The sequence below is a fragment of the Falco peregrinus genome, unplaced genomic scaffold (assembly GCF_023634155.1).
Source record: "Falco peregrinus isolate bFalPer1 unplaced genomic scaffold, bFalPer1.pri scaffold_51, whole genome shotgun sequence".
In the NCBI taxonomy this organism is placed as follows: Eukaryota; Metazoa; Chordata; class Aves; order Falconiformes; family Falconidae; genus Falco; species Falco peregrinus.
This window is the reverse complement of record NW_026599615.1, coordinates 1,124,156-1,147,728: the sequence shown is the minus strand read 5'-3', so window position 1 is coordinate 1,147,728 and position 23,573 is coordinate 1,124,156. Positions and strand designations below refer to the sequence as shown.

The following is a 23,573-nucleotide window of genomic DNA, read 5'->3' as shown; positions in this document are numbered from 1 at the left end:
TTCAAAGGAGAACTTCTCTTTTCCTCTGTCCTTCTTCTCTACCAGTGATCTGGATCCTGAGTGCTGTGCCACTGTCCTAATGGCTGGGATAGGGATACTTCTTGTAGGACAGGGAGGAGGTGACAGTGGAGATGATCAGGCTGGGGAAGCTGAAGGAAAACGCAAGCAACTGGAGTTGCCTGGAGCACGAGTGGCCAGCTTCAGAGCTAGGTCACCTCGTGTCCTCAGCTCCCATGCAGGAGCTGAACCACACACATGGACTGCAAAGCAGTGTGGCCCATAGAAAAAAACCTGCTTTTGGCTCGGGATCGCCCAGGGGCATTTAACTGCAATTCCGCCCTTGTCAGCAGGAAGGAAACATGCCCTGCAAGCACACACTGAGGCACGACACCTTGCCCGGGGCTAAAGGCTACCTCAGGAGACCTACATGGGACCCCCCGGCACCTGGATTGCTGGCTGGAGTATGGGTAGGTCAAAGGACCCTGATGGGAGCCCTGCAGGCTCCATACATTGGACCAACGGGCACCTTCCCTGGTCACACAGAGCATCCTCTCGGACACTCTGCACAGTTTCTGGTAGATCTCTGGAGAAGAGCTTCTCCCCAGGCCTCTCCCATGGGCTTGCCCACCCCCGGTGCCCTTCCCAAGCACAGCCCCAGCAGGTGGATGCAACCGGCGTTGCAGGGAAGAACAAGCAGCAGGCACCACACTCAGCACTGCGGGAAAGCTGGGACCCCAGACACCCACCCAGGCTCTCCAATCCCAGCCTGGCCCACAAGAGTGCCTTTATATCCCTTTCCCAGAAGCGCTGAATTCCCCTTCCAGCATTAGCCACTGGACCCACGCTGCTTCTTGCTGCAGTGTACAACAGACAACAGAGAACTTGCTACATGTCTCTGATTTCCTGCATTTTTCCTGAAAAGGGCGGGTGTGTAACTCTCTGAATCGCTTCTATTTGAAGCAAGGAATTGCTTAGGGTCAACAGTGAAACGAGCCACGGGCCATCAAAAGCTCTTCCCCTTCTTTGCCATGGTCATGGCCTACCCCACAAACTCGCCCCTGGCCGTGTCGGCCACCGGCTGGGTGAAGGTCATGGCTAACAGGGCAGGGGCTCCTGGGTGGTGCTCATCCAGCCCTGATTGCCAAGGGTGAAGCCTTAGCACCCAGGTGGAACAAAGCCTTCCCAAGCAAGGGTGGTGCTCCAGGGGCACCACAATTCCTGCCGGAGCTCACCACACATTTCATTTCCCTGTGGCACCTGGCAGGACACGAGCGGCTCTTGACTGCTGCTAGTCCCCCCGTCTTTTGGTAAAAATGGAAGTTTTTCCTCCCGGTGGGCCTGCTCCAGTTCCAGCGCCTTGGGGCCTGAGGCCTGGCACGGCCTGTGTGCCAGAGGCCTTCCGACCGCTAGGCCGGCCTCCACCAAGAGGAGTCTGCCTCTAGCCACAATGGTCATCTCTAGGAAAAACAGCTTCTTTTATCGAGCGGGACCCTGTCAAAAAGCCAGGTGAAAGCGCTGGCCGCAGGCGCAGGGAGGTGGCCCTTGCCCCCTGCCCTGTCCTGCGCGGGGCTCCCCGGGGCGAGGCAGGCCCGGCCATACTGGAGAGGGCCCCAGCCCCGCCCCGCCCCGCAGGCCCCGCCCACTTTCCGTTGGGCTCAGACCGTTGGTCACGGGGAGCCCACGGCCACCACAGGCCGCAGGGCAGAGCTGTGCTGGCACGCAGCGGCGCTGGCAGGAGGCAGCCTCTGGCCCAGCAGCGCTGCCACAGCACCAACACCCCGCTTCCCAGCCTCGCCGTCGCCGGCTGGGCCCCCTCCTCGCTGCACGGCCAGGGCCCTCCTCTCCCGGGCAGGATGGGCCAGGCCAGCTGCTGCTGCGGCTCCAGGTGGGCTCCCCCCGGGCTCGGGGACACGCGGGCACAGCTGGGCCACGCAGCACTGGCGTTGCTCATGCCCGCCGCTCTCTGCTCTGCAGGGAGGCTCTCAGCGACGCCAAGCCGGTGCTGAGCGCGGATGTGCGGCTGACCCGGGGCCGCAAGAGGAGCAGAGGCGCCTTCTGCTCCTCCACGAGGAACTGCTGGTCGCCAAGTTGCGGTAAGACCCTCAGAGCCCAGATCCTTGCCCCCAGCCCCGGCCCAGGGACACCCTGGCACCAGCCCCAGGCCCCGGCCCCTCGGTGCTGGAGGCACCAACGTCCGTCCCAAGGGCAGGTGGGGGACAGGGCTCTGCGCGTGGGGACCCAGCCCAAGGAGCCCCCCTCCAGCTCAGTGCCCGCCTCTGCTCTCTGCAGACATGGCACCAGCCTGCGCCCACAGCTCCGCCTGGCGCTGGACCAGCTGTGGGTGCTCAGCAGCGGGAAGGAGGCTGCGGGGCAGGAGGGACAGGAGGAGGAGGAAGGCACCGATGAGGACAGCACCTCTGTCATCCTCGCCTGGCCCACCGGCTCCTGCATCGCCACTTTTGGGTGAGTCGTGGTCGGGCAGCAGAGCTTCCCAGCCGTGCCCACGCCATCCCATGAACACAGGCCTCTGCCTTGCGTGCAGAGCTGGGCAGGGAGCAGGCAGCTCGGTGGCAGGGAGGGAGGGACGGGGGTTGTTTCCCCATCCTGCATCCCCTGGTCACCTTTTGGTCCCCAGAAGGGAAGGGCAAATGCAGCCACTCAGGCAGGACCGAGCGACCCAGGGCTTGGACAGCGCCTCTGTCCTGCCCCACGGGGCAGGGCTGTGCAGGCACCCACCTTTGCCCAGGGCTGGGGGCAGCAGGGCCTGACGCTCTCTCTCCTCTCTTTCTGCAGCTCCCAGGCACTGAAGGAGCTGTGGGTGGCCACGCTGCTGGGGTAAGCCAGGGGGATGCTCCAGGAGAAGCTGGATGGACGGATGGGGGAACACAGCCCCCAGCTGGGGAAGGTGCCCCCGTGGCTGCAGGCAGCTCTCGGGCACAGCTGCCTGACAAGAGACAAGAGACGGCTTGGGGCTCACCCAGCTCCCTCCCTCTCCCTTCCCGGTGCACAGGACACCAGAAGGACGCACGGGAGCCCACGTCACCCATCTGACATCCATCAAGCTCCTGGAGAAGGAGCTGAGCCGCCGCCACGCCGTGAGTGTCTCTCTGCTCTGGGCCCTGTCCCCAAGCACTGCTCCTGCAGCCGAGCAGCAGAGCCATGGCTGCTCACCTTCTTCCCCTCCTTCTCTCCCGCCCAGTGGAGGACAGTGCGCGCCAGGAGCCTGGAGAGGCTGATGGAGGCACAGGCAGAGGTGAGAATGGCTGCCTTGCACCTGCCTCTGGCTGCGCCGGGATGCGCAGGGACTGGGGTGACCTTGTGCGGGAGGGACAGAGGGTCTGATGGTGCCACTCAGGGAGCAGAGAGTTTTGGGAAGCCAGCAGCACACCAGCACGTTCTGACTGGTGACACTGGGAGGAATCCTGCCACATGGGGAAGAGAGCCTGGGAGGGCAGAGGGTCCCAGCTCTGCCGCGCTCAGGCTGCTGGTGGCCCTTTCTGCTGCGGGGCTGCTCTGCAAGCACAGCCTGATTCTTGGTTCTTGCAGGCTCATCCCAAGCAAGGGCCTGCGACGGCCCCATCTGCAAACGCAGGGGGACTTTGCCCCGCACCAGGTGAGTTTGGGAAAGCAAGGCAACCTCCTGCAATGCTGTGCTCACTTGTCCCGAGTGTCGCCATGCAGGTTGGGCAGCCCACGGAAGGATGTCACCTGGACGGACAAGGACAACTGCTGGGCCGCGGCTGCTGGACGTGCTTCTGCGGGGACACGGAGACTCTGCTGCAGCCCGCAGCTTGCAGGAGGGCAGGGCGAAGGCTGGCACAGGCTGACCCCGTGGCACGATGGCTCTCAAGAGCCTCTAAGTCAACACCTCCGAGCCACAGCCGCGGTTCCAGCTGCTGCCTCCCTGCCCATCCTGCCGCACCACACAGCACCGTGCTGCAGGCAGGGCAGCGCAGGGCAGGGCAGGCGCTGGGACCGCTGGCCTGGGGTCTCCATTGGTGGTGTCTTACTCTGTTTTCCTTTGCAGCAGGAGGGAGCAGCAGCGGGAGCAGCACCAGCAGGAGGAGGATGGGGCTGCCCTGGCCCTTCGCCCTGCGGCGCACCCCGGCCGCTGCCCAGGCGCCAGGGCAGGTGGGCTCCAGCTGCAGCAGGGCGCTCTTTGGGCAGCCCCTGGCAGCCCTCTGTGGGGAGGACAACACGCTGCCCCGGCCCATCCAGGTAAGCCAGCCTGGACAGACGGGGTCCCCAGCCCTCCCTCCGGCTGCTCTGGAGAGGGCCTGCGTGTCCCCAGCAGCTGCGGGGACAGGGCACTGGACTCTGCACCCCCAGAACCTGCTTCTGGTCCCAGACCCTTTGTGGCGCTTAGGCAACCACGTCTGGGGCAGAGCTCTGGTCCTTGCCACCGCTTGGTTCTTCAGCCAAGCAAGTGGCCTCCTGCCTCTCCTGCAGGAGCTGCTGGCTGTCCTGCGCCAGCAAGGACCGACGACGGAGGGGATATTCCGCAGAGCTGCCAGCGGCACAGAACTTCGGCAGCTACGCGAGGCCCTGGACCGCGGCAAGGACATTGACATGGGAAGCCAGCCTGCACTGCTGCTGGCCGTCATCTTGAAGGTGAGCGCTTCTGACCTGCAGCTGGAGGAGCTCCTGGCTGGCCTGCAGCGTTCAAAGGCTCACCTGCAGCCCTTGGCATTGCAGGACTTCCTGCGAAGCATCCCCACCAAGCTCCTCATCATCGACCTCTACGAGGACTGGATGGCAGCCATGGAGAGGGCCAGCAAGCAGGCCAAGGGGGAGGAGCTGAAAGCGTAAGTGTGGGCAGCAGCCTGCCTGGTGAGCAGGGACCGGGAGAGTTCTGGGACCTGCCTGCAAAGGCATGGGTTCCTCAGAAAGCTGTCTTTTCGGGCAGCTGCAAAGCTGTGCAACACGGCCGCTGGCTCCCACCCGCCTGGGGCCAGCTGCGGGGACGGCTGTGGGCACCCTCTGCTTCATCAGCCTTGTCTTCCTCTTCCCTCAGGGTGGCCAACAAGTTGCCTGCGGCCAACCTCCTCCTCCTGAAGCGGCTGATGGCCCTGCTGCAGCACATCGGCCACAACGCAGCCACCAGCAGAATGAGCTGCAGCAACCTGGCCATCTGCGTCGGGCCCAACCTGCTGAGCCCACCCAACGAGGACCTGCTCCCGCTGCAGGCCATGCTGGCGGTGACCGAGAAGGTACGCCCTACCCAGCAGCCAGTGCTGCCTTCCCGGCCCATCGGAGCTTGGCTGTTGCGAGGTCCCTGGCTGCCTCCTCCCTTGGGCCAGTGCTGGTGGGCTGGGTGCCTGGAAGAGCAACCCCCAGCCGCAGCCGCCTGCGCAGACGAAGGGTCAGCAGTGGGAAAGGCTGCTTGACATGTCTGCAGGCACCTGGCTTGAGACCAAGGCTTTGATGTCTGCAGGTGAACGTGCTGGTGGAGTTCCTCATTGAAAACTGCGGGGACATCTTTGGGGAGGAGGTGGCCGGCCTCTCCCCTCCATCAGCCGAGGAGGTGCCAGCACCCATGGACAGGCGCACAGGTAGGAGGAAGGGCTGAGGCTTGTCACAGGCACTGGGGCTTGGGATGCCAGAAACCTCAACGTTGAGGAGACAAGCGGTGTAGGGCTTGTCTGGGCTTTGCTTAGGTGTTCTTGACTTCCAAGAAGTCATGCTGCTGCACGTGCTTTTGCTTTCCAGAGCTGCGGTGCGAAGAGCAAAGTGGCCCCGCAGGCACAGCAGAGACCCAGCGTCCAGCAAAAGCCTTTCTGGATGCAGCCGCCTCTCTGCTGGACATCGACAGCGGAGCTGGGGGAGACACAGGGGCAGGGCCCAAAGCGGCAGAGGTACGGCAGCTCCACAGACGCTGGGGCAACATGTCTCAAGTGGGACAGTAATTTCCCAGGAGGCCGAGCAGCCGCTGGGCCTCCTCCTGGCAGCCGCTCTCTTGTGCCTTTGGGGTTCCTCCTCTCCCCCCAGAGTGGTGCGTGTTAAGGAAAACTGGAAAGGCTGTTTCTGGAATGCACTTCATTAAGTATGATCTGCTTCATCAAACAAAACATACCTACAAAATACCCACAAAAGGACAGAAAGGAGTAGCTGCCACCTTGAGAGGGCTTTTGCTCAAATCCTACTCCGTCGCAGCTTCATCAAGTCTAGGCTGCGTTGGCTGGACTGTGCAAAATGTGCACGATGCAAACCAGCATCTCCTCTGTAGAGCTCATACAGCAATTTGGCAGTCAGGCCCTCACTACCCCAGGCTGTCACTTGCCACCCGTTACCTCCCAGATTTCTGGTTTAGGCACCTCCAGATTTGCCTCCAGGCACCCCCGAGGGCACGGCAGAGTCCCTGGCACGCCTGCCACAACTGACCAGCCTGCCCCAGGAAACCAGGTAGGAAGAGCTCCCCTTGCCTGACCTGAGAGCTCACTGCAGGGGCTTGGGGCTTTCCCCAGCTCATCACGCTGTGGGATGGAAAGGTTTGCAGGCTCCCACCAGGAGAAGAAAAAGTCAAGCAAAAGGAAGAGAAAAGAAGCCTGGGCAGAGGAGAGGGACAGCCAAGCACAAATAAAAAGGAGAAGAGAGGAAATGACGTCGTGGACCCAAACCTGAGAAAATGCAGGAAGCTGCAGCACGTCAGGAAGGCCAGGTGCGTACCACGCGCTGCTGCCCATCTTTCCCAGCCCTGAACACGGCCCTAAGTCAGCCCAGCTGGCTGGCAAGGGCCGGCGAGGGCTGGTGCTGAGCAGGGTTTGGGATGAGCCCCACGGCAGCTCCCCAGGGGCTCCCCGCCGAGCCCTGCTGAGCAGCACAGGGGCACTGTCAGCATCCCTGCACACGCACAGCTCCCTAGGGACATCACCCCTGGGGAGAAGGCACCAGAGCCGGCCTCGAGTGGAGGCCAGCAAGAGCTGTCCCTTCTGGGCCATGAGGAATTCCTCGGAAACAGCGTCCCCCAAAGAGGGGGGAACCAAATCCTGCCTCTTCCTGCCTCTGGGGGCTTATCAGAACTTTCTGACTCTGTCGTTGCAGGTGCTGACTGATTTTCACCGGCTGAACAGCTGTGACTCCTGGGCCCCCGCAGCTGCTGTTGACAATAAAAGAATCTTTTCCCTCTCCTGACTGTGTCTGCCATAGGGTCTTGTGGAGTGGGGAGCGCTTGTGCTGGGAAGGACCCTCGGGGAGGAGTTTGGGATCGTCCCTTGCCCCAGCACCCTTTCCAGCGGGCATCGGGGCTGAGCTGAGGGGCTTTAGGAGGAAAAGCAAAGCACAGAGCCACACGGGAGGGGGGGGTTGGAAGGGACCCGTGGAGGTCCTCTGGGCCAAGCCCTCTGCTCCAGCACGCTCACCTCGAGCAGGTTGCTGAGAACTGTGTGCCCTTGGCCTTTGAAGATCTGCAAGGACAGAGACTGCACAACCTCCTTGGGCAACCTCTGCCAGCATTTGACCACCCCAAGGGGGAAAATTTGCCATTTCTATCTCTCCTTTCACTGTACCCCATTCCAGAACAGCCATGACATGACCAGCTCAGGCTTGGAAACAAGTGCTGTGGCCGGCCTTCAGGGAGAGCAGGGACCGGGGAGGTGTTTTAGGGACGGACCGTGGGGGCCGGAGGGAGGGATTTGAGGGACGGACGCCGAGGAAGGCCTCATCCCTGCAGCGATGGCTCAGGCTCAGGGCAGGGCTCTTCTCTGGGTGCCACGGGGTCGATTGCAAAGGACCAGGCCGCCCCACGCAGGGAGCAGGTGCGTGCCGGGGCTGCCAGGGGCCCTGCCTGGCTGTTCCCAGCCCAGCCCCGGCTGGGGCCAGCCCTGCGCTGCAGCCCTGGGGCCGAGGCGCAAGGAGCCGGGCATTGCTGAGGGTGCTGCACCCTGCCGGGCCCCGCCGCCGGCTGCCGGCTGCCCTGGGCTGCCCCTCGCTCTCCCCAGCTCTGCCTGCTGCCAGCGCCGGGGGCACCGCCACGGGGCTTGCCCCCTGCCCACAGCTGCCCTGACCCACGTCTGCAGCTGCACGTGGTGCCCACATCGCACAGCTGGGGCGGGGGTGGCAGGTCTCTCTGGGGGCAGCCTGGGACTGGGGGCAAAGCCAAGCCCGTCCCTCGCTTGTGATCTTTGTCCCCAGGGAGAGCCAGTGCAGACGTGTGCTGCGCTGGGGAGTGTCCCGCGGGGAGGTGACGGCCGACTGCAGAGCAGCACTGAGACCCGCGCGACAGCAACGGCAGCCGGTGGCCGCAGAGCAGCCCAGGGGAGCTGGTTCCCTCGACGGGCCCCAAAGCAGCCTTCCTCAGCCCCTGCTTTTGGTGACGTGTGGAGCAGCGCAGGGATGTCTCTCAGGCTTCCAGGCCTGAGGAGGCTTTCCTCCCCAGGGGCACTGTCAGAAATCCTGCTCCCAGGATTAAAGCACCCCTCCCCCCATGGATCCGAGGCTGTGTGTCCAGCCCCCTGGAGCTGGGTACAGGTGCCCTGAGCGGTCTGTCAGGGAGGATGGGGCCACCTGCCTGGTGGCTCTGACACAGAAATGATGAGCTGAAGCCCTGTGATGGTGGAGGGCTGGCTCAAAGCCTCCGAGTGCCTCAGCCTCTCTGCCCAGGAGCGTTTATCTCAGGCCCTTTTCCAGGGTGTGAAGATGCATGCCGGTGTTGTCCTGGTGCCTCCATCTTGTTCTCACTTGAAGGTTGTGATACCTGAGGTCAGGGACCACCTGAAGGCCCTGGCAGAGATCTCCAGGGACTTTGTGTTCCATTTTGTGTTGCCTTAGGGCTACAGTGTGCTGTGGTTTGGGGGCAACAAGGTTATGGTATGCCAGGGGTCAAGCGAGTTAGTGTCAAAGTATGTTACTGTTATGGACAGAATCTGTGTTTGTTGGCCCTGCGTTCCTGGGGTTAGGGCATTTTTATCTTATCTTGTGATCTGTGTGGTGGGTTTTTTTGTGGAGAGTGCCTTTTTCAGCTTTTTTTTCCATTATAGGGTATGCATGGGGGCCTTTGGTTTGTGTACGAAGTTTCTTCCGGTTGTTTTTCTGCTGTGCTGGTGGATGGTGGTGTTTTTTCTGTCTTGAAACCATCATTACTGGTCTAATATATCTCCTGCAGGTCAGGCAGTGTCACTTCTGGGGTGGTCTGACTCATTTCTGGTGAGCTGGTGGGTAGGTGTGGAGGACTTGTGGTCCCTCCATGGAGGATGACTGCTAGAGGACTAAGAGGCAGATCTGTGGAGGGGTGAGAGGACCGCTGGCCCATAAGTAGTGACTGTCAGAGGACTAAGTGTACTTGAATTTACGTGGGCTTCCAAATTCATGGTTGTTTCGCCTGCCTTGTGGAAGAGCCATGGGAAGTCACCAGCCACATGGAAGGACAAGGGGGCTCCTAATGCTACGTGGCTTTTTGGGTTTTGCTTTTGAGTAAGAAAGTCTTATCTCTACATGAGTGCAACTGTGGACAGTCAATTTTGCTGACTTTAGAAAGCAGGGAGCAGCACTTTTCTGCTGTGCCTCACATGGCTGCCAGGGCATGGTGAGAAACAGCAAGAGAATTCCTTCCTGGCACCTTCTCCAGGGGAGCAGTGCTGCACTTTCACAAGGTGAGCTCTGGTTCTGCATGAGTGCAGAAGGTTTTGGTCAATGTTCTCACCACAGAAAGCAGGGAGCAGCACTTTTGCGCTGTGCCTGGCATGGCTGCCGGGGCAGGGTGAGAAGCAGCAAGAGAATTCCTTTCTGGCATGTTCTCCAGGGGGGCAGGGCTGCACTTTCCCAAGATGATTTTTATTGGCTCTTAACGACTGCAACTCTGAAGGGTCAATGTTCTCACCACAGAAAGCAGGGAGCAGAACATTTGTGGTGTGCCTCACATGGCTGCCCGGGCAGGGTGAGAAGCAGCAAGAGAATTCCTGCCTGGCACCTTCTCCAGGGAGCCGTGCTGCACTTTGCTGAGGTGAGCTCTGGCTCTGCATGAGTGCAAAATGCTTGGGTCAAATTTCTTACCACTGAAAGCGGGGAGCAGAACTGTTGTGCTGTGCCTCACATGGCTGCTGGGGCAGGGTGAGAAGCAGCAAGGGAATTCCTTCCTGGCACCTTCTCCAGGGGAGCACTGCTGCACTTTCCCAAGATACATTTTTTCTTTTGGCTCTGCAGGAGTGCAAAAACTTTGGGTCCATTTTCTCACCACAGAAAGCAGGGAGCAGAACTTTTGTGCTGTTCCTCACATGGCTGCCAGGGCAGGGTGAGAACAGCCAGAGAAATTTTGTCCTGGTACCTTCTTTATGGGAGGAGTGCTGCACTTTCCCAAGGTGACTTTTTTGGGCTCTTAACGGTTGCAACTTTGAAGGGTCAGTTTTGCTCACCACAGAAAGCAGGGAGCAGAACTTTAGTGCTGTGCCTCACATGGCTGCCAGGGCAGGGTGAGAAGCAGCAAGAGAATTCCTGCCTGGCACCTTCTCCAGGGGGACAGTGCAGCACTTTGCCAAGGTGACTCTTTGGGGCTCTGCACGACTGTCAATGTATAGGCGTCCAATTTCTCACCACAGAGAGAAGGGTGCCGAACTTTTCTGCTGTGCGTGATGTGGCTGCAAGGACATGGTGAGAAGATTCCAGGTAGGAATTCTCTTGCTGTTTCCCACCGTGCCCTGGCAGCCATGAGAGGAACAGCACAAAAGTTCTGCTCCGTGCATTCTGTTCTGAGAAATTTGACCTCTCCTACTTGGAATCATTCACAGAACAAAAAAATCACCTTGGGAAAGCGCAGTGCTGCTCCCCTGGAGAAGATGCTAGGAAGGAATTCTTTTGCTGCTTCTCACCGTGCTCTGGCAGCCATGTGAGGTACAGCACAAAATTTCTGCTCCCTGCTTTCTGTGGTGAGAAAACAGACCCCTCACATTTGAAATCATGCAGAGCCAAAAAACCTCACCTTGGCAAAGTGCAGCGCTGCTCCCCTGGAGAAGGTGCCAGGCAGGAATTCTCTTGCTGCTTCTCACCCTGCCCTGGCAGCCATGTGAGGCACAGCACAAAAGCAGAGCAGTACATAGTAGTAGGTACTGGAGTAAAGGGAGCGTGGGGGAGGAGGCTGGAGCTTGGCACCCTGCTCTGGCACACCTGGGTTTCCTGAGACACGTCAGGAATTGTACCCCAGCCCCGGGTATATTTCCTCATTGCTTTTCTGAGGTGATGGTAGCTGTTGTGTCCTGGCGCAGCTGGTTCCCCTGCCCAGGGTTGGGGCGTTCATGCTCTGAACCCACAGTCGAGGTGCCCGAGCCGTCTGTGCCCTGAGCCTGGAGCAGAGGGGCAGTTGCAGTCTGTCCTTAATTTCTGGGGGGGGTGAAGGGCTCTCTGAGGTGGGAAGATGGAGCTCCCCGTGCAGCAGCCAGGGGTGGTGGCTGGAGGTGGGCTGTGTTGCGGTTGCTGTTTTGTCCTGCCCCCGCAGGAGAATGTGGCTGCTTTCTTAGTTCTGCTGCTTTCCTCCTAATGCAGGAGGCTGGTCCCTGCAGGCTCCAGGGAAGTGGGGCTGTGGAAGTGCCTAACTCTGGGGCTAGAGGGTAGGGGAAGCTGCTGGACTGGTATGGGGGCATGCAGACTGGAAGCCCTCTGGAAATAACTGGTGTGGGCATGATGAGCAGGATTAGTTTCAAGTGAAGTGAAATTATAGTTAGAAAATTGAAACAAATAATCCAGTTACTCTCAAGACCCAGTAATAAAGCACTGATACCCAGATTAGTGTTGTATCATCCCCATTAGATTTCTCTCTTAACGAATAGTTATTTCTGGCTTTCAATCCGAGCTCCAGCTGCAGCATGCCCTTGTGTCCGTAGGACCGTGCTGTTCTCTCATGTTCCTGGCAAGGACAAAAGGAAATGGCAACCCTGTTGTTCCCTGAAACTATGAAGGGCCTGGTACCGTGAACATGCGCAATGCTGTAGCTGTTTCGGGAGTAATGAGCTGAAAGTATTGCCTCGTTTGCAGGATGTGGGTCAAACTTGAGGGGAAGGGAATGGTGGTCTTTGCATAGAATGGTGTCTAGCTGTGTACAGCAAGTCCACATGAAGAAAAATGATGTGGAACAGGAGGAAACAGGAGGGGGTAGGATCTGTGATTTTTTACTTATTGTCAGGATGTACAATAATTTTAGGGTAGAGCTGGGTTTGAGGCCACTGGTCTTTCAAGTCCCAGAAAAAAAAAGAGGTGGGGACATCCATCTGTTCCTTGGCCCAGTTAGCCAGAAAGGGAGGGGAAACGATTTCTCGTCCAAAGTAGTGCTTAGTAAATGCTGTACATACTCACCTTTGACTTTTGTCGGTGCTTGAGACCCACTTTCTGGGGGTGTTTTCTTTCCCTTTCTTGCACACCCACTTTTTGAGAGACAGATGGGGAGGCTGTCAGCAGGCTGGTGATAGAAGAAGGATGGCCCATGGACCTGTTAAGCCATGCTGCCTGCAGGATAAGGGTGCTTGAGAGGAACTGCCATTAGGATAGCCTGAAGTGGCCAAGCTTTCACATATGCTGTATTTATATTTGAGCTAATTGCTCATGCGACTTTAATGGTTTCATGCTTTTATTTCTGCTGCTACAGCTTTTAATGCCTGTAGGGAGCCTAGAGTTTGGGTGTTAGTAAGTGAAAAATAAGGCCCTCATTCTCCATGGAGAAAGGCTCTTGGGCATGGTAATTTCATGCCTGGAAGGAGTCATATTTGCTGGATAAGTTTTGTAACCTAACCAAATTAGCTTTGAGAAACCATAGTTGTTAATCAGAGTATTGAACTCTATGGTCCCTTAGTCAAAAACATCACCAACCTCCTTGCACAAAGGATGGGTGTTTGGTTTGCAAAGTAGGAGAGCAGTCTGATTTTGATGCTTGGGGCAGCAGCGATCCCTGGGTTTAAGGTTGTTCATAATACTCTGAGCACTTAGTAGGGTCAGGCACAAAGTCACATCGGGTCAGCTGTTTTTGCAAAATGAAGCAGTGAAGTGACATTTATCCTTTGTTCCCACCAAAAAACTTTTAAAGAGTAATAAAGGACAGTTTGGGTGTTTGGATAATTTGGATAATAATTCCAGCAAATAGTTCCAAAATACATGGAAGAGGGGGAGAAGATGAGAAGTGCCAGCAGTCTTTGATGCGTGTTTGTGGCTTGTGGGACTGCGCCCACAGCAAAAGGCTGTTTTGGAGTGTTTGTTCTGGGCTTTTACTTCTATCAGTCTTAACTCTGCCACTGAAATATGGTCTAATTATGAAACAGGGTGGGGATGCCGGCTGCTCTCCAGTTATGAAGGATGCCACAGCCCGGAGACACAGCTGTCTCCTTTGGGTCTGCCATGGAAGGGGATGCTGGATTTTCCAAGTCCCGTTGCTGTTCCTTGCAGGTCAACTGAGGCATGGCCACTGGAAAGCCCCGCTGGTTCACGGGGTCCTCCAGGATGGCTGGTGGATTCCCGAGGCAAGTGGTAGTGCCTCGTAAGCCGAAGCTAGCCAGAGGGACAGAGAAGCCTGCAACTGTAAGTACCTGCTGCGGCCAGGTAGGAGCTGTGTAAGGCTGGAAACTGCCCCCGCGTCCTTCCTCTACCTGCCCCTCCTGTTGTCTGGCAGCACTGTGAAGCTGGACACCACCTCCCTGTCTCTCTGCTGCCATGCTTCTGTCGGAGGTGGTGACCATGGTGCGGTAGGGGATGGACTGTGTGCTGCTTCAGGGCAAGCCCAGAGTTGTGTCTGGATGTGCCACTGGAGCCAGTTTAAAGGAACGTACCGGGAATTGCACCGGAATAGCTGAAGCATGAGCGTGTGCTTCTCTCTGCCCCCTTTGTGTGGGCAGTAACGTTTTGTCACGTCGGGATGCTTGCCAGCGCTGCTCTGACCATACCTGCCCTCCAGGCAGCTGGGCACGTGGTGGGCTGCTCAAACTCTGCTTGAAGGTTTCGAGAGGTATGGCTGGTCCCAGATGGAACAGGTTCCAAAACAGTTGTTCTGTCCCGTATCCCGTGTGGAGCACAGATCCAGCGCTGCAGACAGCAGCGGAGTCAGGGCAGTTCCTCCTCCCCATCCTCAGACGTCCCTTTTGCTGACCAGAGCTCACTTGGCTGAAGATGACCTGGTGCTGAAGCTCTGTTGAGGAGATACCTTTGCATACTTCTGTGGAGGGGTCTCGGAGGCCCAAACAGAGAAAACAAGTGCTAATTCAAAAGAGATAACTAAAACTTGGAGCCATTCCTCTCCACTTCGGTCTTGGCACAACACTGATTTTCTGCTTTCCTGACTCACCCAGCAGTGACATCTCCACATGTGTGGTGGTTGTGAGCGTTGTGCAGGGATGGAGTTAAGGGATTTCTGGTAACTCCTCCCAACCTTTTTCAAAGGTCACTGGCTCACTCCAGCCAAACTGGAAAGGAAACAAATGCCCGAAGAGCAAAATCCCCCAACATGTCACATCAAATCACGAAGGAGAAGCTAACGGGACAAAGCTGCTTGTTTGGAGCATGTGTATTGCACTCTCTATCATTAATTTACTAATGGTAAATATTTCAACAGGTAATTATGGGACTTCCAGGACTATCCTAGCGGCTATGATCACAAATTATTCATTGGTGGCTCTTGAAGAAGAAAAGCCTTTCTGAATAAAGGCACTTCTGTAGCTCTTGCTGGTGTTTTGCATTTCAGCTGACTCCCTCTGCCTTCCTGAAGGAGACGTCTCTTACCACCAAGCAGAGGCTGGCCAGCACTCGGGAGATGCGGCGACCCCAGATTATCCAGATTCTAGACATGAGCGAAGCCTCCCATCGTAAGGTAGCCTTTTCTTGCCCTTTTCCTTGCTGTTTGCTGTGACATTTGAAGAGAGCGCGTGCTTGTGACAGGCTTGCCTCCAGCTTATCTAAATGCCTTGGTGACTAAGTCCTGTTGTTGTTTCAGACTGCTGCCGGTGTGGAGTTCCTTCTGCTGGGGGAAAGGTAAAACATTTTTCCCCAGTGAGATGTTGAAGTCCTGACCTGCGCTAAGCCCATATAAACAACCTCTGTTGAAGTTGGTGGCTTTTGCTGGAGATGAGCTACTGTGGCTAAAGCATGATACTGGGGGAAGGCTGGGGCAGGCCACAAGGACGCAAGCTTGCCATTTCCCACCTTCCTGCTGAAATAGCCAGCCCTTGGTTTGGTGTAGTCTCTGTCAAACGCTTGGGGTCATAGGATGCCCTCAGTGGTGGCAGCGTTGGCCTTTGAGGGCTGAGGGCCTACGGTGACTACTCAAGGTGTAGCTAAAGCAATTGCATGAATGCTTTGGGTTGGAACATCGAGTGGGACCCGTACAGGGTGTTAGATTTTTCAGGCTGCCAGGTACACAGGGGAGTGGCCCTGGGCAGAGGGGAGTGGGTGTGCTTTATCTGGATCAATGTTTATTTACACGTGTGTTTAAAGCTGCTTTTCTTACAGATCTGCTTAGTATAACACACGTTCCAAAGGGGTAGATGACTGAGGTAGGCTGTTGAGTGGAAAACTGCCAGCGAGAGACCTGTAGCAAATTGGTTAAGGATTGCCCTAGACAGCGCGTGAGGTTGGGAACGCCTCGGATGAGCACACACAGAACCGGCCGTGTGCTGTGGCTGCTGGCTTCAGCACGACCCTGACTCCTGTGGAGAAGCAGGAGACGTGCCTGTGTCTTGTGAGTGTGAAGAGTTCAGCTGGAAGGGGGGAGGCAGAGCAGGGAGGAGTTTTCTGAAAGTAACGCCTCGGCGCTGTAAGCATTTGCTGTTTCGGTATGTTTTCAGACCTGCTTCTGTAGTGGTATTAAAGAAAATGGCAATAATAGAATATAATGACGCATCCATTTAAAGCTCCTGGGAAAAGGAGATGCCAAGTCCAGCCTTGCTCAAATTGCCCAGTGATGCTGGGAAAGTACCTGGAACTTACCACCTCATCTGTCGCTTTCTTAACGGCGGTGTTCCTTTCTGGCCTGTCTTCTCTTCTTCCTGGTTTCTGGGCTGTGTGTCAAAAAAGAGATTTGAGGATGTGTTGGGCTCGGTCTCTGTGTCTCAAAGTAAAGATGATCCCCAAACTGTTTCCCATGGGGTCTCCTGTAATTCTTGGCTTTCCCTTGCTCGACGAGTGCTTACAGCTCTTGCAGTGAGTGCTCTGGAGCTGTGTGACCGTGTTAGCCCAGGGCTCTGCCGGAGGTAAGCGCTGCCTTGCCTGTTGGAGAAGGAGACCTGGAGAAACACCTGCCAAAAGAGCTGCTCACTTGAGCCTGCTTGGCGTGGCCCAGAAACTTTTGATCTGCTCAGAACACAGGTGGGTGAGCTTCTGTTCCCCTAGCGTGAGCTGGGCAGGCGTACTCACCAAGGGACTGTCCTTCGCTGGAGGCCAATGTTGTATTCTCTCACCGATGAGTCTTTCTCCCCGCGGCTGAAACTCTCTGCTCTCTTTTGCATCTCCAGTTCTCGGCAGTTGCCCCGGAACAGAGCTTGTTCCAGCCTTTCCCATCAGAGGTGGTATTTCAGAGCTACGTCCCCGATGAGGTCTATGAAGTGCCACTGATTCTGAGGAACGTGGACAAGGTAAGTGCTGGGATGTGGAAGTTTAACCCTGTGCTGGAACTGGAGAGCAGTGTCATCCGCGCGGTGCATGGCACAGCCAGTCGCCTGCTGCAGCACAGCGCATCCAGAATAAAACGTCTCACCGCCTTTATTTTGCGAGACGGTGGAAATCTTCCCATGCTGAGGTTTCTCGCCCTGGTTTTGGCTGTGTGTTGGTAGTTCCTCGCTGAAAGGAGCTTTTCTAGTCAGCACCTTTCCCCGTGGAAGCCCTGCACGGCTGGGAATGTTGAGGGCTGTACAGTTCTTCCCTGCCCTCGTGCTTTCCCTCGAGTGTGCACCGCGTCCTGGTGGCTCCGTGGTTAATCTCAGTTTCCACAGGGCACCTCTGCCTCTGGGTGAGCTGCACAGAGAGCTGAACGGGCTGTCAGAGCTCGGGGTGGGGTCTTCTCCACTTTATGCTGGAGTAAGTTATAATTAGTGGTAACAGCGCTTCAGGAAAGGTGTTTTGAAACAGCAGTGGAAGCAGGCTGATTTAGCAGCAGCAGCGGGAGGCCTTTAGGTGCCCCTTCAGGCTCCTGCTAAGCTTAGTTGGGTTCTGCTCAGGTTTTCCTGAGACAACTTGATGCTCTGCTTGCCCTTTGGAGAGCCACAGCATGTTCGGGGTAAAGTGCCCTCAAAGGTCTCCACCTTTACTTGAAAAAAACCGATCATGTTGAGACTTCCCAAGAAAGTTGAGAATGGAAAAGTTGAAAAATGTCAGCAGTTTTGTTCCATTGTCAAGAGGGAAGTTGGGACCTTTTGAACTTCAGCTGGGGAAACGTTTGCTGGAATGAGGCATGTGCCAAGAGCAAGCTGGTGGGAAAAGGCAGGAGGGAGGAAAGGAGCTGAGCTCGGTGTTCTCTCCCTGCGCACTTTCATACACGCAGGGGTTTCTCTTGATACGTAGCAGTAAGTGTACGGGCAGTAGAGACAGGTCAGAAAGAGGGGTGTAATTAAGGATACTCTTCTGTAATGAAGAGGAAGAGGTATGCATGAGGGCAGGGTGGGATGGGAAGATGGAAGTGTGCACAAGAGACAGTGAATTCGCCTCCTTTCCAAATTTCCCTGTTGGGGAGGACAAACAGGTGGACAACAAAAAAAAGCTGTCGAGGCATATTGCAGGTGGAAGAACAGCAAGTCCAAGTATCTCCTGAGATAACAGGTTGTGACAGGGATATGGGTGAAAATGGAAGACCCTTTGGCAAGGAAGGATGCAGGTGTGCTCCCTCAGTTATTCCGGGAGAGTACTGCACCATTCCTGGTCTGGCATTTAACTTGGGAACATTGATAAGATGCAGCATGGGCGCCTGCACCCGGGGGATGCCACTGGTGTGATCTGCGCTGAGTTTTGGGCAGTCTTTGCTGTAGGTATCCTTGTCCCTGATTAAAATGTGCCTCAGTTTCTCTCTTCCTACTCTCTGCTTCATTCCCACTGAGTCTTTGGCTTCACCTGCTCCATTACCCATGCAGCACTTCAAAATGTTTATCTTTGCCAAGTACCAGCCAACAGGCAAACAGTTAATTTGCTCTATTCATGCTTCCTCAAGTGGAAAAGATCATCTGCATTAACATTTCTGCCATTCCCAGTAAATGATAATAAACTTGTACTGTGTAAAGCTGCACCTTGGGATTTACGTGCCCTGTGAAGGGGGAGGCAATGTGTGAGCTGTGTTTTTTTTCCCAAAACAATGTAGTTTTGAAGCTAGTAAGAGCTCAGCCATTGGAGAGCATGGGTGTAAAAGTAAGGTAAGCTCCAGGAAAATCTTTGGTATGTTTTAAATACAGAAAGACAGAGAGGATAATCCTGCGAGGGTGTTATACTCTAAATTGGTTGGCTTTTGGCGATGTCCTGGAGAAAAGCAACGTTGTGCTCTGTCTCAAGTTTTTCGTGCCAGTTTCCCACATTCCTCTGAATCATACTGAGTTACACTGCATGGTAGCCTGAAGTTGTCTGCCCCATAAAAATCCAGCTGACAGCAAAATATATTCCACATAGAGGCTCTGTAATCATGCAACTACAGAAGTGCTGTACTATATACTTCCTGCTCTTACCTGTGTTGTAAAATTGCTTTTCTGTCTTCAGACTGTTCCTCAGCACCCTCAGATGTTCTGGGTGGCTTTTGCTGAAGGTCTGAGCCACACGTGCTCTCCTTCTAAGGGACATGGTGACCAAAATGCTTGTCTGCACTGTGAAGTTGGCTCCGGGAACCTGCTGCCCCAGGACATTGCTGGGTTCCAAGGGCGTTTGGAGAGTTCAGGACTGCCTTGGCCACGGGTTACCAGGCTCGGGTGGGTGGTGCAGAATGAGCCTCCATTTTTTCCAAGCCTCATGTGGGGTTGTTGTTGATCCGTGAAGCTGCCCACCAGTCCAAATCACCTGCTTCAGACTTTGAGATTTGGCGCTCAGGGGTTGCTCTCTATGTGCTAGGAAAATGCCTGTGTGCTGTCTGTGTGCTGGTGGTGCCCCAGAGGGCAGAACCGTGCAGCAGGGTGCCTGCAGGGACTGCTGGGGGTGGGCAGGGGTCCCCAGGGATCTGGCTTGCCTGCGCTGGCAGCTGCCTGGCTACAGCCACAGGCAGCAGGAGCCTCCGGAGAGCAGAGGTTGGCTTTTAATAATGAAACCACCACCAGCCAGTGCCAGTCATGTATCTCGGGGCAGAAAATGCCTTTGAAGCCCCTAGTTGATAGGCACAGCCTGGGGGGTCGCCTGGCTTTCCATCACTTTGCCAAGTTGCTGGCTCTCATCCTCTGCATCAGCCTTTCCTTGTAGCATATCGTGCTTCTCCCTTGCTTCTTTCCAGCTCCCTTTGGATTTTCCCAGCCATCTCTGTTTCTGGGGTTGTGTCTTTGTCTTCCTGTGTCTCCTCCTTTTGCTCTTCATTTGCTGCTTTTATTCCCAGTAAGGCCACAGTATCTGTGGTCTCCTCTTGCTGGTCTGCCTACATGGCTGTAGCACCGCAGCTTGACTGCCCCGCTCAAACCCAGCACGTTAAAGTGAATTTCTTCCTTCCGCCAGGATTAACACGTACTGTTTGGCGTTCAGATAATACATGCCCCTTCTAGGGGCATGTCTGCCTGGATGTGTACGGGCAGAAGCCAGCAGATTCTCTGGGCTTATTGAATACACGGGTGACTTGATTCAGATATTATACCGCCGTGCTGCTGGTGCCTTCCCTGCTTGGCCCTTCCTTCATCGCCCTGCTGCCTCTGGCCTCGAGCTGTTTTGCCCAGGCAGAAGGGATTAATGTTCACTCTTATGTGTTACGTGCATGTACCTCCAGAGCTAAAAGTGCTTTGCAAAGGTGGTATCACCAGGTCTCTTCTCCTCCTGTTTCCACAAGCTGCAAGATCGTACTTTCTTTTCTGCAGGTTCCTTGGCTGGTGAAGGTCATCTTGGAGAGCTCACCTTATTTCAAGCTGATCAGCCACCATGCTGTGTGCCGCAAGGTACTGCCTGGCATGCTTGCGACTTTCCGCATCGTTTTCTCCCCTGATGAGAACAAGGTGAGACTGGAGGTCCCGAGAGATGTGTGCCTTCAGTGGGAGGTGAACCTGCGGGGCTGGGTTCAGAACAGGGCATCTGCTGTGGGTTTTGAGGCACTGTCCTGGTTTCGGTGGCATTGCACTGGATCTACAGCTGGGGGAAACTTTTCCTGTGGTGAAGATGATGCTGTCATAGGCTGGAGGCTCTTCTATGCTTCAGACTGTGATTATCCTTCAGTGCTGGAACATTTAATGCCATGTCTGTTGGCTTCAGGGATAAGAGTGCACTGTGTGGTGGGGTGGCCTCTCATGGTGTTGGTTTCTAGTATCTGACCATTGCTGCATAATTACGGGTTTGCTCTGATAATTATAAATACAAAAGCCTGTTTGCATAAATACAAACCTGTTGTTTGGAGGACCCAAAGCTGAGCCTGATCAGAGTGAGGACCACCACCTTTGAAAACTGGAGTCGCTTCTTGAATGCGTATCGTGTTGGCCGCAGTAGTGAGACAGCGGAACACTCTGTCTGAAGCCGGCACTTTTCTTGCACACCGGTTATAGCCCGTGCCGTGCTGCGAGGTTTGTTCTAGGCTGTGGTCAGGCAGCCTGCAGCTGGTCACCTCCTGGCTGGCAGCACCATGTGATGCCACCGCAGCAGGGACTGACGAGCTGTGCGTTCCCTCCCTGTGCTTTCCTGGGCGTTTTCAGGGGAAGGCGCACGTGGGACAGTAGGGAAATGGCAGGGAGGGGTGCTGATAAGGTGTTTAGCCATCGCACCTCTCTACTCGATGTTAGGGGCTTCATTATGATGGAAAACACTAGGGGAATGGCTAGATCCAGAGAGCTTTCCCCTTTCCCATCTGGCAACCAGTTCCCTGCCTCACCCTGGGCTGGAGCGAAGGTGATGCTTTTTCATACCCTCTGTGTTCCAGCCTTGCCTCTGTGCTGCCCCTGAGCACTTGCCCACCTGTGCTCCAGCTGTGATTCTAGGGGAGAAGATGCGCTGTGCTCGTGGCAGGGAGCCAGCCTGGCACAGACACGCTGAGCTCCAGATGTCTTTAACCAGCAGGAGGCTGGTGTGCTGCAGAGGACTGAGGCATCTGGAGCACACCCAGGCATTGAAGGGGCAGGTAGCATCTGCAGGCAGAGTGTTAGCCTGGAGCCTTTGGGCAGTCACGCTGGTGTGGCTGTGCCTGCGTGCATGGGGCTGTGGTTGCTGTGTCAGCTGGCACCTATTCCCTGCCCCGTGTGCCATGCTTTTGCTCGGAGGTTGGAACATCGGTGCTGTGGCCCTGGCAAGTCTGGCACTGTGCCGTGATGTGAAGGGGCGGCGGTGTTACCTGGAGGCTTGTTAACGCAAAAGGGTTTAGTACCTGGCATGGAAGGGAGGAAGCCCTGCAGGGGAACACAGACAGACAGGCTGACTCTTTGCACCAGCACTCTGCTGCCTCTTGGCACAGTTCTTTGCGTGACTTTGTGGGTGATGCAAGGTGAGGGGGTCGCTCTGAGCCAGCTGGTGTTTCTGTGCCAGGCCAGAGGTGCAGGCTCTCTTTGGGCACAGCTATTCTCTCATCTTCCGTTTGCTGCTTAGACTTAGTTGAACACCCTGTCCTATCCTCAAACAGCATGGCTGTAGCAAACTAGAGAGGAAATGCCCTGTGGTGCCTGGCTCCCCATGCTTGTGAAATGATCTGTTGCTTTGGGGAGGGACTGAGAAATTGTTTTACGTTAGGTTAAAATGATGTTGGCCTAGGGCAGTTCTCCATACTGCCCAAATGACAAAAGAGCTTAATCTCACCGAGGTAGGCTTTGCAGAGGACACTGCTTCCTTTAAAATGTGATTTATTAGTATTCATGAGCATTCATTTTTGGGATGGAAGTAAATCGGTTCCCATGAAGGGCAAAGAGCTGCTCTTCAACTAGAGAGAAGCAGCAGAGCAACACATGAACATCACCCCAAATAGAAGTAGGGTGAGAGAACCCCCAGGAGCACTCATGTCCAGTACTTTGCCCCTTGTCTTGCCCTTGAACTGGTGAGTGTGTGGCATTAGGGAGCTGTGCCAGCGAGGTCCTCTGCACAGCTCGAGCGACACCCTGGTGGTTTCTGCCGACCTGGGTTTTGTGCTCCTTGCAGGGCATTGGGAGAGGGATGTGGGCTGCTTGGTGAGGAGCACATGGGGACTCTACAGCAGAACCAGGACGTTGTACAAATCGGACTTTTTGTCTCGTACTTGATGGAGTGTGAGTCAGCAAAGTGCCGGAGCGCTGTCGCTCAGCTAGAAATGCATCAGTAGCATGGTCAGGATGTGCAGAGCACCTTGAAACGCCCTTGGCCAAGAGGCAGGCTTTGGGAGACGGTTCTGTAAAGCCACCTGTGTTGGGCTTGCAGTTGCTTGCCTGCAGAGTATCTGTGTGTTAGTTGTGGCAGGCTCAGGAGTGCTGCCTTTGAATAACTCCTACATCTCTGATACTGCATGATCCACAGGGACTGTGGATAACCCAGTGAAGTGGGGTCCGGGTCTTCCTGATGAGGAGTTGGTTTATGTCATTCTCTTGCTTTGAATCTGTTCTTCCCTGGAGTAAGTCTGACTTCAGTGAAGTCAATCCTGATTGAAAGGAGTAAAATTGTGCCTCAGCCCTAAGTAATAGGGCCATGTGAGTTGTTAGCGGCTGAAATGCCACGTAGCCCTTTCTTGGAAAATGAGCAGTTTCCTACTGTCTCGCAGTCATTTGGGAATGTGCCACGTGCTCGGACTGTCAGCAAAGAAATAGCTGGTGTGCCTTTTGGTTTATTGGCACTTGTGTTATAAATGAACTGCTGATTTTTCTGCTGGGCAACATTTCCAGTTTGTTACTCTTGCTGCTTCTGATTTGCACGTTTCTGTTTTATGGCTCCAGTTGTACAGCGTGGGTGTTCTCGTGCCAGCCCCTGTTCCCACGTGTTCTTGCATTACGGTCTGACGGCCTCTGCTGAATTGGAAACCATTGTGGCACTGACTGGCAGATAAACAACAGACAGAAATACTTCCATTTGTGCGTCCTTCAGGCTTATTAGTAGTTTATTGTAAAGGAAGAAGGAAGTAAGAAGCACATAAGAACATAGCACAGCTTCTTCTGTGTTGTCCTCTTGCTCTTTTCACTGTAGCAGTGCACTGTTTTCAGGCAATGCAAGTTCAGTCTGTGAGGTTTGTGAACTTCATTGCTGATGCTCAGTGGAGACTGAATTAATGCACATTGATTACTCTGAAATATGACAGGACAGTGAGTTATTGCGTTACTGAAATGAAGTCCTTTAAAAGTCAGCCCAGCCCTGTTAGATGTTTTGTTGTGCACAGAAGCTATTCCAAGAATACTTTTAAGATGACTCTTGTGAGGAGGAAAGGGGCAGAAGACCAAGGCAAATGGCACGGTGCCACAGGAACCTGAAGCCAAGTGACTCATTTCAAAGACTCCTGCGAACCGGCGGCTGAGGGGGGCAGGCGCAGGGGCACCCCCTCTGCTGCGAACGGATCTTCATCCTCCGGTCTCTCCTCTGCTGTCACG

General features: G+C 55.4%; 1 pseudogene; it reads left to right on the top strand.

The window, feature by feature from the left end:
* Positions 1-1,028: 1,028 nt before the first annotated feature.
* LOC129783561 (hydrocephalus-inducing protein homolog) overlaps positions 1,029-23,573 on the top strand; it is a 72,157-nt pseudogene continuing 49,612 nt past the window's right edge.